Consider the following 13,168-nt stretch of genomic DNA (forward strand, 5'->3'; position numbering starts at 1 on the left):
TCTTTGCTAATGTGCAAATATCTGCAGTTTTGCGAGCTGCTTTTTTATTGCTTCTGAACTTCATTTTAAAATCTACACCTGGATTACCCAAATGTATTTGTTGGTATTTTGTGAACTCTCTTCTATTTTTGAATTATTTTTGATAAACTAATCCTGTGTTAAATATGATGGATATAGTTTATAATAAGTTAAATCTACTATAAACTTAGATTGAACATTTAGAAGTATTTATATTGCTGCCTTTGGACCTCTGTGTGCACAAGTTAAGGTTTTATTTTACTCAGTTGCTGAGACATGGAATTCTGATTTGGATAATATGCTCCATTCTCAGTTCACATAAATCAGCTAAGCTCTGTTAAAAAGAGCCCCAGACCTGGGTCAAATTAAGAATCTGAGTTTTGGCTGAAGGTCTATATCTAACATGATGTTCCCTTGCCACAGGAGATAAAAGCTAAGTGCTGAGGTCCTGCATAAAGACTCAAGTTGAATGGACTCATGGAAACGGAGAGTGAATGTGGGCTTAGAGAATGAATCTTCCATCTGGGAGCTGCTGAGCATCTCTGGTGTGTGGCTGTTTTCCCGTGCGAGAGTCTGGAGAATTGGGTTACGTGGGCAGGGATGAACTCAAGAGACTTCCTCAGTGTTGTGTTTGCACTAAACTGTGAGGAGCACTTCTGCACAGGATGTAGGAATTTTGGCATATTCCTAAACATCCTTCTTGTTTGTCCTCTCAGTGACCTTCCTCTCCCCTTTACTGTTCTACAAAATATTAAAGGTTCTACTGGAAAGTGGGTTGCAGAGTAGGACACATTTTACAGGATTTGGTTTATAAGACCCATTATAGAGGTCTGATTCTGGAAAAAGATTACAAGTCCATGCTTTAAAACCAGTGTCAAACTTTCCTTATAGCTCAAGATCTTACATGTTAGGATTTATACTTTTCATATTCTTTCATATTTTTCTCTTCTGGAAAAAAAAATCTATAATCCTTCATTGCCTGGTTCATATTTCTGTAGTTAGTCTTCTCCAATTTCACAGTTCCTAAGCCAAGTTACTGCCTGCTTTGTATACAATTTCATGAAGCTAATATTTGGATGATTTTACTGGAGTGTGACTTTGACAATTGCTGCTTGGATTCTTCCTTACTTCTTTTGTCATCTTATGCAGAAACCTTCAACAGTTATTCTATCAGTTAGACTGCATGAGAGATTATCAATGAGAGGATAATTTTATTTTTCATTTAATTTTGAATATTAGGGATTCAGGAAATCATAAAACTGAACCTTTGGTTCTTGTGAATTAAGAGAAAATATAAGGGAAACTCTAAATTATTTTTATTTCTCAAAAGCTGTATCAAGCCATACTTTAACATATTCTTTTGTCATTTCAGAAATTTTAACTTAAAACTGAAACAGCTTATTGTAAAGGTTCAGATTAAGCAAGCACATGTATTTTCAATATCAGTCAGCTAGTTAAAAATACTCTTGTGAGCATCTGAGAGAATACGCATCTGGGGTTTTATTAAAGTAACAATGCGTGTGGGATATTCCACAGTGCTTTTCCACTGTGATCAAAGTAGCTTGGAGAATTCCAACATAGCAAAAAGAGTCTCCTGATACTTGTAGATCCTCCTTTCTTTGAGGTTTTTATCTAATACAGTGTTACAACACTTTATTTCTATGCTGCAAAAAACCCCAAGCATAATCTCTAGAATAAATTATGCAAACAATTCTTTCAGAGTACACAAAAAAAAATCTGTGCATTGGACAAGCACAGGACAACAACGACTGTTTAAGGTCTTCATTGCATCTTCAAAAGTAGTATTATTTTTTGTATTGATTAGTTATGCCATCGCAGCTAAAGATAAGAGCTGCTAATAAGCTCATTCCTGTGCTACCAGTACCAAATTAAGCCAAGAGACTCAAACTGGTAACTGGAGAATGTGCATGCCAACAAGATTCAAGCATTCATGAGATACTTCCTCACAGGAAGTTCTTGGTAAAAATTACTGGTATCAACAGAAGTAAAAAGTGTATATGAAAAAGTAAAAAAAAAAAAAGATAGAAGATTGCAGAATAAAGATTTGGTATGATGTGTCAGTTTTCCAGACCTTAGGTACTTTTGTTCCTTTACTCCCGCACATAAGTTGTTCATATTTGTATTTTTTGCAAACATACAACTGATATTAAGTTTTAGCCCTATTTTTATTTTGCTTAAAGTGACAGCAATACTTATTTTCATACCATTGAAGGAGTATTGGACACTAAGGAAGATACATGAAAACAAAGATAATAATGACACCTCATGGAATAAAGCACTGAAGTTACAACCCTTGAGTTCCTCAGGCCTTTATGTTCAGTCAGCCAAGTATAAATGTTTCAGATATGTTCATAAACTTGGCCAATGACTGAAAACAGGCCTAGGAAAGAAAAATGTGTTAATTTTTACTATCATGTTTAGTTGCTGTATTAAAGGGTTGGAATATCAATGTGTAAAATTATCCATATCCTGAGGCAATACTTCTGAGTAAATGATAGGAAACAGAATGGATTAAGTTCACCCTACTTTTAGAAAACATCTGAAAACAACTGGAAGTGATTTTTTTTTCCCTTTTAAATGCTCCATCCATTAAGGGGAGGTGGCTCTCCATTGCTGGGTGGAGTAAAGTATCACTTGTCATCTGGTCTAAACGCTTCTGTACACGAAAATCATAGTCATTCTTTAAAGTCATCTTTCATGAATACAAACAGACTAATAAAAGTCTCTGCAATAAATCATCATGAACATACAATTTTCATTATTACAGAGGCTTAAATCATCACTTAGAAGTGTGTTTATGTATTTATAATTGAACTTATTAAACTAAAAGATATTGTAAGAAATTTATTTCACACATCTTTTTCAAAAGAACATATAAATCTTGTTCAATCCCAACAGCTTATACTTGGATGGAATTTTTTTACTATTATAAGACTCTAGCAGAAAAGCACAAAGTCTCTGCAGTTTGGATTTGACAACGACATTGCAATTCTTGGATTACCATTTTCCTTATACTTTGCAAAACCTGTAACAGTCATTTAGGTAGCCACCTTTCCTCTGGAACCCCAAGGATCTCAGAGTGCCATTTAATCAAACAAATAATATCTGCCACTGGCATAAGACTAGCAGTAGGAATAGTAAACTGTCTTTGGGCTCACGTTTCAGAGTTTTCCAGGATATGTATTCTAATGGGATAGTGGATGAAGGTGAAGTAGTAAAAGCCAACTTTAGAAAACCAGTGTCACATCATACATCCTCTTGTACTAGAATACATGATGCAAATAGGTGTTTTATTAAAAATTTGAAAACAAGCAGATGGAACTTCACACTATCAAAATGGAAAGGATTTCAAACATCAACCCTCAGGGGGATATTTTTGGGCCTGTTCAGACATTTTAAAGAAATCTGGAAGTCTGTAATTTGCCTTTAATGGCAAATTGAAAGGGGCTAAATGCACTACTGAGGGCAGAATCAGAATTCAAATCTCTTTGATACAGGAAAAGTGCTAAAGGTCTGTTTTTGGAAAATAGATATGGAACGGGGAATAGCTGACTGGGTAACAGAAGCAGATGGAGGACTGTAGTGGGTGACAAGTCAGACATGAATAAACATTTTGGCTGTAGTACAAAAATGGCAAACTTCAAAGCAGGAGAAGTGTCATGGACAACAAAGAGCAATTTATTATCTGTCTACTGAGGTCTTGGAACTGTATCCAGTTTAAGCACAACACAGTACAAGAAAGATGTTGACAAATTAGAGTACAAAGAGGAACAATGAAACTGATAAGAAGCTTAGAAAATATGAACTTTGAGGAGGAGTTGAAGGCACAATGTTTGTTTAGTCTAGAAAAGGCTGAGGGCAGATATAACAGGCTTCACAATGTAAAAACCTTTTAGGAAGATGATGTCTTCTCATCTGCAAAGGAAAGGAAAATAAGATTTATATTGTATATTTTGATAACAGAAGGAGTGTTTCATTAAAATCATATGAAGTCAGTCTCCTTCATTGCAACTTTTTAAAAACAAATTATATAAATATTTGTGTTAATATTTAGTGTCCTGGTTGTAGGTATTTCTGCCTCAGGGTTGCACTAGATCCTTCTGATCCCTTGTATTTGCATGCTTTCAGGGTTTAATTTGACAAATCAGAACAGCTTAAGCTGGGCAGGGATCAAAAGACTTCCATCTGTAATGTCACAGTGCCCAGTGGATATAAGCCAAAGGAGATGGTGATTCGGTCTTTCATGTCCAGCTGTCCATCCACTAACTAAGAAGACATTATTTCACTTGGTTTTGTTCTGTAGGGGCAAACCATGCTTACATCACTAGAGCACGAGATAGGGGAAACCTGTTTTCTTTCAGTTTTTTGAGGTTACAGCCATATCTTTGGCACTGTCAGTGCTGATGTACATGTGACCAGTGACAAAGCTGTGAGCATACATGGGATTTAATCAGGTTGAAGAGTTCAGGAGAGATTTTGAATTGTGGTTTTCACCAAAACACTGGATGGATGCTTACTAAGAAATTCCATATCCTACAGTGACTGAATGGGCTTTGGTATACCCAAACTAAACAATAAAAAATCTTTTTTGAAGATTTAGCTTTTTCATTGTGCTCAGACAAGCTTAGTGCTTCTGAATGAAAGTAGATATGATAGCAAAAGAGACAGACAAAATTTCTTTATCTGCACAGGAACAGCATGAAATACATGATGCTGAAAGGCTTTCTCAGTTTATGGAAGGATAATTTAGTCTCCAGGCTGATGCAGAAACATTTACTTATCAAGACTGATATTTCTGATATGGATGCCTGTCCACTAGGAAATGAGATTGAGAGAAGAGTGTAGGCTAATGAGCAGCCATCACTAATGTCTTGGACTTCAAACTCATAATTTAGAACAGAAATGCAACATCCATTGCATGTTACTGGTCTGTTCATCAAGTCATTTCCTCTACTAAAACATTTTTATAGGCAGAATTGGCTTGCATGCACATTTTTATTTCAGCAGAACGTATGACTCCTTAATTTTAACTGAAAAATGAAGCTACTTGCAAAATTTTACAATATTTATCAGGAAGATGTAATAGTGGGTGAAGCATGACACAGTCTTTTCCAGTAATTTTTCTTATTTGTTTCTGCTAGCTTACAACTCTCATCCATCATCCTCAATGAAAATACTTCAAAGTACTATCATGTGGGATGGACAGATGAATGGTCAGATAGTCAGCACCTGACACAAAAGTTCCAGTCCTCCAAACTCATGTTTATCAACTGCTTCAAGCAATCTGAAGTCGATTACAGTTTTGGTTACTAGATCCTCTTGACTGGATGTTTTTCCTGTGTTATAACAATGGTTCCTATATGATGAGTAGCTCAAACCTCAAATCCAAGTCCCATCAGTGTCTGCTAACAAGATATTCCTTTGCTTATTTTGATTGACACCTCCATCCAGAAAGCAAACTTGCTTAATGAATCAGTCTTTTAAAAAGATCAACAGAAAGAGGTTGCTCTCCCCACCCATCAGGCACTGTTAATTTTGAAAAAAGGTAATAGAAAATGAAGGAATTTCTCTCAGTGTGTTCCAAAAAGGCCAATAAGACCGTGAAATCACACAGAGCCTCTCTGGCTTTGTGGTTTACCATAAACTGATGAGCACTATGACTGAATATCTTAGTACTCATCCTAAGGTGCCATATAATCATATGTGGACGTTGCAGTTTCAAAAGCAGGGCCTTACTGGAATAAAAGTTTTCTTTTCGAAGAGGAAGTCACACCAGTAGAACAGTGGGGCAATTGTCATGTTGCAATTGCCAAATGAAACTGCCTTTGCTGAGTCTCAGTTGTATGTAAAGTACACTCATCCCAGTGCTGGAAACTTCCATTACACATCCAGTTGACTTTGTTTATTGGACTACATTGACCTTTCAACTGCTTTTTTAGTGACTACAGTATTTCTTCAGTAACACTGCAAAGTTTATGAAGATACAATCAACCATTTCATTGTATCAAATAAATAATATGTGTAATAAATTATTTGTATCACTCTAGCTCAAAATATCTAGATTAATAAGAGCTTTCTTTTGATTAATTGGCACAGTTCATGCTACTGTGCTAATTTTGTCACCTGAGAGATTTGTTGTCATTGAGTTCAGTGTCCTATTTCAGGTATAAACCAAGAAATATACCCTAGAAATACACCATATTTAGCCACTGAGTTTATCCCTTTCATTGCCAAGAAAAATATTTTCAAAATTGAAAAACATGCAAGCTTTCTTTTCATACTTGTTGGAAAAAAAAATCCACTGCTGCACAAACACAAATACACCTATGAGGACAAATTCTCAGTGAGGTAATGGCAAAGCTCAGAAGCAAGTCTGCAAGAACTGAGACTTGCTGATGTGAAAAAAGGTATTAAATTTATAGGCTGGGTGCTGACTACTGTCTTCCACAGGTGCTAGACATAATTTAGCAATACAATTTTTTTAATTATAGCATACATTTTTTATTTCTGTTTACTGTTATTTATAGAATATGCCAATCAGAAGACTTTGATCCTAATTACTATCGCCTGATTACTGTTACTGAGTTACTTTAATTTTAATAGATATCGATATTTGTTCTTGACACTTGTAGAATGAAAAGACATCACTAAGGCTGTGGTCTCAAGCCATCATGTTTATCCTTATGTGCCATAAGGGAGAATGTAGTCCTGGTTCTGTTATAAAGAATAGCCAGCCCATTACTGTAAGCAGTACAGATCGGAAATTATTTGCAAATACTTTTTTAAATTAAAAATTACTTTCATTTTAGTGAAAAAATAAAGTATATAAAATACTAGGAAAATAAATATTGAGCATAATTTTTGATTTTAGAAAGGTACAGAGGTTTTTCTCCCTTTCTATAGGTTAGGTAAGTTAGTGTGGAAAGAAGTGTGAGATTAATAAATTCCTTTTTTATTAAAATTTAACTTGAAAATCCAACAATTCCAAATGCACCCTCAGGCAAAATGTCTATTACTATGCATATAAAGGGAGATGGCTTCAAGAATATTTTGTCTGTGGTTTTCGTAAAAACAGATTTCTGAGGTAAATTTGATCTCTTACCAGTGGAAACTTTCTGTGGACTTATGAGCCATTTTGAGCTATAAAATGATACCACTGCTGATTTGTCCATGGAAAATCTTGACTTATGTCATGAGGCCTAAAGGAAAGCACAACAAATCCCATTTTCTGTAGAAGAGAACTGTGAAGCTGGCTGGGAGAATAAGAGCTTGTGTAAATGAGTTTCTATCCTCTCAAATAAACAGCTTCTGGAATCTCTACCAGTATTACCCAGACTGTAACAGAGCAGACACCACAAAGAACAAATATTCTCAAAGCCTACAAACAGAACGAAAATTTTCCCCTACTGGGACGTATTGCTATTTAATCATGTCTGATTGGTTTTCTATCTACAGGAAAAAAGATACATAATGACTTAGATACATATTGAATGAAAGGTAACAAGAGTCCTAAGTCTAGCTGGGTGCTGCCTTACCAGTCTCTGAGAAATGAAGACCATATTGCTAGAAAGGATGAAAACTCAGGCAAGCAAATGCCCTGAAGACTGAAAGACAAATGCTTTTGTTAGTGACTACAGTATTTCTTCATTAACACTGTGAAGTTTACAACAATATAATTAACCATTTTATGGCATCAAATCAATAATATGTGCAATAAATTATTTATATCACTCCATAACCTTCCTATGAAATCTATAGTGATAGCATTGGATCAAGGGCTAATGAGCCTAATATGAAAAAAATAGAAAGCATACTGAAAAGAAGCTGCTTGAGCTTATTTAAAACTATGTATACAATCAAAAAAATGGTAACCATTTATCTGTCTATAGCATGTCAGATAATTTCTAGGTCAAAACCAAAATGAAAGACCAGAATTCCTACTACAGCAGAATTTTCCGCTATGCTTCTCTGTAACATGGTAATTTTTTTGAATTATTATTGCATAGAGTATTCTCCTATTTATCAGGGTTTCAAACTCATCATTGAAGAGACCTGACCCAAAGCCAAACAGAAGCAATGCAAAAACTACAACAGTTTTGAGTGAGACTTGAAATAGCTCTTGGAGGAGGAAGCCTGTTGTGAATAAAGTTGCTTACTTATGCTATGGTTTTCTTTGAATGAAAGCATATTTCCACAATTAGAAATGTTTTCATTAACGGCTGCAGGCCTTAACGAAGCAGACAAGTGGAGGTCCTGTATTCCTTTCTTTGCTTGGTGACAAAACTATGGCTGCTAAATCTAAAATAGTCTACTCACAACTAGTTCTTGAAGGAATTTTAGCACCATTCTTGAAAAAAACAGTGAGAAGAGAAACAACAAATATTTGGAATTAAAATGTATAATTCAAATATCAAACTTGGATATTGAGGAGAAAGTTGGCAAAAGTAATGCAGATCTTGCTAGTGTTTTCTACAGGAGAGAGATTAGAACAGTTCAAGGTCCTTAGCGTCATACACATACACTGAAATAATTTTAGGTTCTTTCTTTCTGAAATTATACTTTATTCCATCCCACAATCCAATTGGTAGCATCAATTTGGTACTGTTGCAGTGGAATGGAATTGATGACACAGAAGGATCCTTGCCCAACCCAAATGAGTCTATGTCATCAATTTTTAGCTAACACAGATTTTCCTGCCTCTCTGCTAATCCTTGCTATGTAGGATATGTTCCTTTCTTAAGGGAAGAGGTATTCCTTACATTTAAAAAAACACAACACTTTGAATGCAAATAAAATGACTAATGCTTCTTTAAGCTCATAGTGGTTCCATGCAGTAACTTAAATGAGGGGCTGTTCGTTCATCTGTGACTGAAAACCAAAACCATACGGATTAGCTCGTTAAGAGTTCTCACAACACATAGCTATGAGTTATGATCATGGTGGGGAATACATTTCTTTTTCAGTTGCCTTCTTTTAAGCTTCTCTTTCAGCTGCTTCATTATATTAGGATTTTAGAAAATGGTTGCATCTAATTTCTTTCTAAAAAGTCTTATTGAGTAAGAGGGAAGGAGCAGATGGTATTTTTAAATGTGCAAATTTAGCTAAAAAGATGAAACATGAGTTTGCTAGGGACAATTCATAAGCCCCACATGTTCTTCTACTCTCTCTGCTGTCAAAGGGAAGCCATATTTGAAAAACAGTTATAACAAGGAAAAGAGTCATTGGTCTCCTTATTCTTTTTTTTGAGTCTTTGCCTGAATTTAGGATTAATGAATTAATGTGAGGTACCTGTTCATTGTTTTCTGGGTATACATGAACAATCCTAGTGAAACAAATTCGTGAATGGAATTTGGCATAAAGATGCCAACAGTGTGAGTCGTAAGGGCCTTTATTAGGAAACAGGCAGCTAGATATCCAGCTTGGTCAGGACAGAACAATTGTATGCAAGCCAAGAAGCAAAATTTTATATGTGTAAGGAAGTTTTAACAGGAAAATGACATGTATTGCATTTCAACTCATAAATGCTCTTTTTTATTGTAAAGAGCTTCTGCTCTGAGGGTTCTGGAATCAGGCGTGTGCTTTGAGTCCCACTTGTGTTGATGCTGGAGTCAGTTGGAAAGCCTTCATTGCTATCCGTGACAGAGTAGATATGCAGGATTGTCCAGCATATTTTAAGAATGCTCTAGACATCCCTCAAATTTCTTTGAATCTGATAAGCAGCGTGGATGCTCAATGGCTGACAGAAATTCCTGAAAATGTTCATCAGGACTCATAATACCAACATCTTTCCTCTATATAATATGCCTCAACTGTTGAGGTGGCTGCCCTGCCTCAAACCCCAGCTATTCGCATAATTGCCAGGCCTGCTTGGACTACTGGGACTACCAAGCAGCATCCCACCACAGAACTTTGGGGCTCACAAGCTGACTCAAACTTCCTTTGTTATATTATAAAACCTGAGTCTCAGATGTGTATGTAGTATCAACTTCATTGGTTTTATCAGGGCTGTAGACATCTATCTACAGGACTGAGATAAACAGTCATTAGAAGAGCACAAGTTTTGATTCTGACTAGCTTTGCCTTCATTTCAAATTAAATAGTGCAGTTCGGATCGTGTCAGTTTGGAGGGCTATTCAGTGTCCCAAGCTGTTACCTTTATTGCACTCAGCTGATCTGATTCCCATCTGAACCCAGGAAAAGACTGACAGTGTTTTCTGTGAAAGATGAACTAAATCCTTTTCAAGCTCTCAAATGAAACAAGACAAAATGCATGTGATTCCTCTCACATTCTTCTTGAAGGTCTGAATTCAACTTTCTAAGTATCAGTGCAGATTGTGATTTTTTAACACTTTATTGTGTTCAAGACATCTACACAGGGCTGCCAGGAAAAATGGGTCATATAAGAGACTATGCCCTTCAGCAACGTCAGTAGCCTTTTGCAGACCAGACAGAATGTAGCTGACATAGCAATAGATCCGTATGTGTGCAAATGGATTGAATCAAATGTAGTTGCAATGTTCATGTTTATATGTAACAGGTATTCAGGCTATTTAATAGAGTTAATATAGCCATAAAATACATAGGATTATTTCTCTAGTCTGAAAGTAGACACCCACATTTGATGAAACAAATTGCACCTTAAATTCCATTGATGATTTTCATGAAATGAACTAAACAGTTTGCTAGTCTTGAAGAGCCTTTGTGCTGTGGTTGATAACCAACACTGCGCTGAAGTTTTCATTTCTCTGCCAGTGCCTCCAGACTGATACATAAGAGTTTTCTCTCCCCAGGGAACTGTAATGGCTCTTCAGGTCATATAATTACCTGTATCTCTTGCAAATAGAAAAAAACTGTTTCATTTTGACCATAGAGTTAGATATCTAAGAGAAAGCTGTCAGACTGAAGAGACAGACTTTCCAATAAGACATCTAAGGTCCCAACACACTAGAAAACTCAGTTTGATCTTTCTCATTGTGTCTTGAAAGCTGCATTTGTATTGTGAAAGTTGTATATATTCTGGAAATTTTACCCTGCCTGTATAGTAAAGAACCTAGTTAACAGCTGCTGATTTAAAGGTTTCTTAAATTTTATCTTCAAGTCAAACACTATACAAACTTAGGTTATGATCTCTCTTAGGTAAAGCAATGCCAGTTCAGAGTGGCTGAAACCTTAGTGGAAGCTGTGATCTTGAAGATAGATGCTGCAGTGAAAGGGTGGTAGTGATTTAGAAGACAGTCCTCCCTCCAAGCCAGGATCAAAACAGTTTCTGATGTGCTTCAGAGAAGCACTGTTCTGCTGAGAAAGATAAACCTGACCCTTCGTGGCTTGTGGTCAATTAAAGATCTTGTGGAACATTTCACAAGAGAAAAGACATTAACCTCAGTGTCCTGGCCAGATTATACACTATTAGTCAAAACAAGCCTAGAACAGTTTGGGTCTAGTTTTGCATTCCTTACTCAGAGTCTGGTGCCAGGATCTCTTCTGGTGCCCTCTGAATTCATATGAGCTCTGACTAAAAGCTGCACTGCACTTGGCCTTAGGCTCAGCTCCCTTCTAGATCTGCAGTCAGCTGTGCATTGCGAAGTTCACCCACAGCAGATGGGCTTTTGTTCTGCTTTGGTTTTGATGCTGTCAGGTGAGTGGGAGTTATTTAAACTCCAAAGACAGAAGTGGAAATCAAAAAGCAACCCAAATCCCAAGTGATTCTGTCCATAAGCAGATGTTTTTAGACCACTGCAATTAAAAAGTCTTTATAAGAGAACATCAACTACAGTAGAAAAACAGATTGTTGGCACTTAGAAAAGAGCATTACAAAAATGGGGAAACAAACTTTTTAGTGTTGCTAAATCATACTTATTTACTAAATATTGATACCAGATGAGTTGCTGTTTGTTGATAAAAATATTTCAACACAATAAATGCTTTTATCTGAAAGTTTTTTTAAAACATATTGTAAGATGAGGAATAATTAACAGGAGAAACAATAACAAGGACAGGTTGATTTATATATGAACAAGCAAAACTTTTGAAAATACCTTGAGTGCGATATGCAGGGACAAATATTATCACAAATCACTGGGTTAGTTATGCCCTGTGGACTGGGTAAAACAGACAGGCTTGACTGTCTGCAGTCCCAGTCACAAATACAGGCTGAGCAGAGAGCGGATTGAGAGCAGCCCTGGGGGAAAAGATTTGCAGGTGTTGGTGGATGAAAAACTTGACCTGACCCGAGACTGTACTCAGAGCCCAGAAAGCCAATTGTATCCTGAGCTACATCAAAAGTAGTGTGGCCAGCAGATCGAGGCAGGCGATTCCCCCACTCTTCTGCTCCTGTGAGATCCCACCTGGAGTGCTGCGTCCAGCTCTGGGGCCCTCAACACAGGAAGGATATCGACCTGTTGGAGCAAGTCTAGAGGAGGGTCGTGAGAATGGTCAGAGGGCTGGAGCACCTTTCATATGAGGACAGGCTGAGAGAGCTGGAGTTTTTCAACTTGCAGAAGAGAAGGCTCGGCAAAGTCCTTCTATCACCACCTTTCAGTATGTAAGGAGGGCACAAGGGAGCTGGAGAGGGACTTTTTACAAGGGTGTGTAGAGATAGGACAAGGAGGAAGAGCTTTAAACTGACAGAGGGCACGTCTAGGTTAGATATTAGGAAGAAATTCTTTACTGGGAAGGTGGTGAGACACTGGAAAAGGTGGCCCAGAGAAGGTGCACTGCCCCATCCCTGGGAGTGTTTAGGGCCAAGATGTGTGGGGGTCTGAGTAACCTGGTCTAGCGGAAGTTGTTCCTGGTTATGTTAGGAAGGTGGCACTAGATGATCTTTAAGGTCCTTTCCTTTGATTAGTTTGGTAAGCTAAAATTTTGGGATATTTGCACCAAGTGTCTGATATACCAGTGTGAATTTGGATGGAAAGGCACAACTTGACCCTAGGCTACATGATACACACTTCTAGGAGCATTTTTTTCAATATTCCATGGAATATTTTGCTATTCAAAAAGTTTTCTGCCTGACATGAAACAGTATAAAATGAGATGCTTATACAAAATCCTTGGTAAAGTTAGCTATATGTTGGAAAGGGACTGATTTAACTTAAAAAAATATATAATTTATATGGATAAAGTTCACTGC

General features: G+C 36.8%; 1 long non-coding RNA gene across 3 annotated transcripts in view; it reads right to left on the minus strand.

The window, feature by feature from the left end:
• LOC139672563 (uncharacterized) overlaps window positions 1–13,168 on the minus strand; it is a 34,016-nt gene that overhangs the window by 10,420 nt on the left and 10,428 nt on the right. The window contains exon 3 of one of the 3 annotated variants that reach the window (XR_011697950.1): window positions 3,695–3,954. The exons of the other annotated variants lie outside the window; for them this stretch is intronic. This is a non-coding gene — a long non-coding RNA (uncharacterized lncRNA). Of the gene's footprint in view, window positions 1–3,694; window positions 3,955–13,168 lie in introns of those variants that run through there. 3 annotated transcript variants of the gene reach the window in all.

Source organism: Pithys albifrons, chromosome 5 (genome assembly GCF_047495875.1).
Source record: "Pithys albifrons albifrons isolate INPA30051 chromosome 5, PitAlb_v1, whole genome shotgun sequence".
Taxonomy (NCBI): domain Eukaryota; kingdom Metazoa; phylum Chordata; class Aves; order Passeriformes; family Thamnophilidae; genus Pithys; species Pithys albifrons.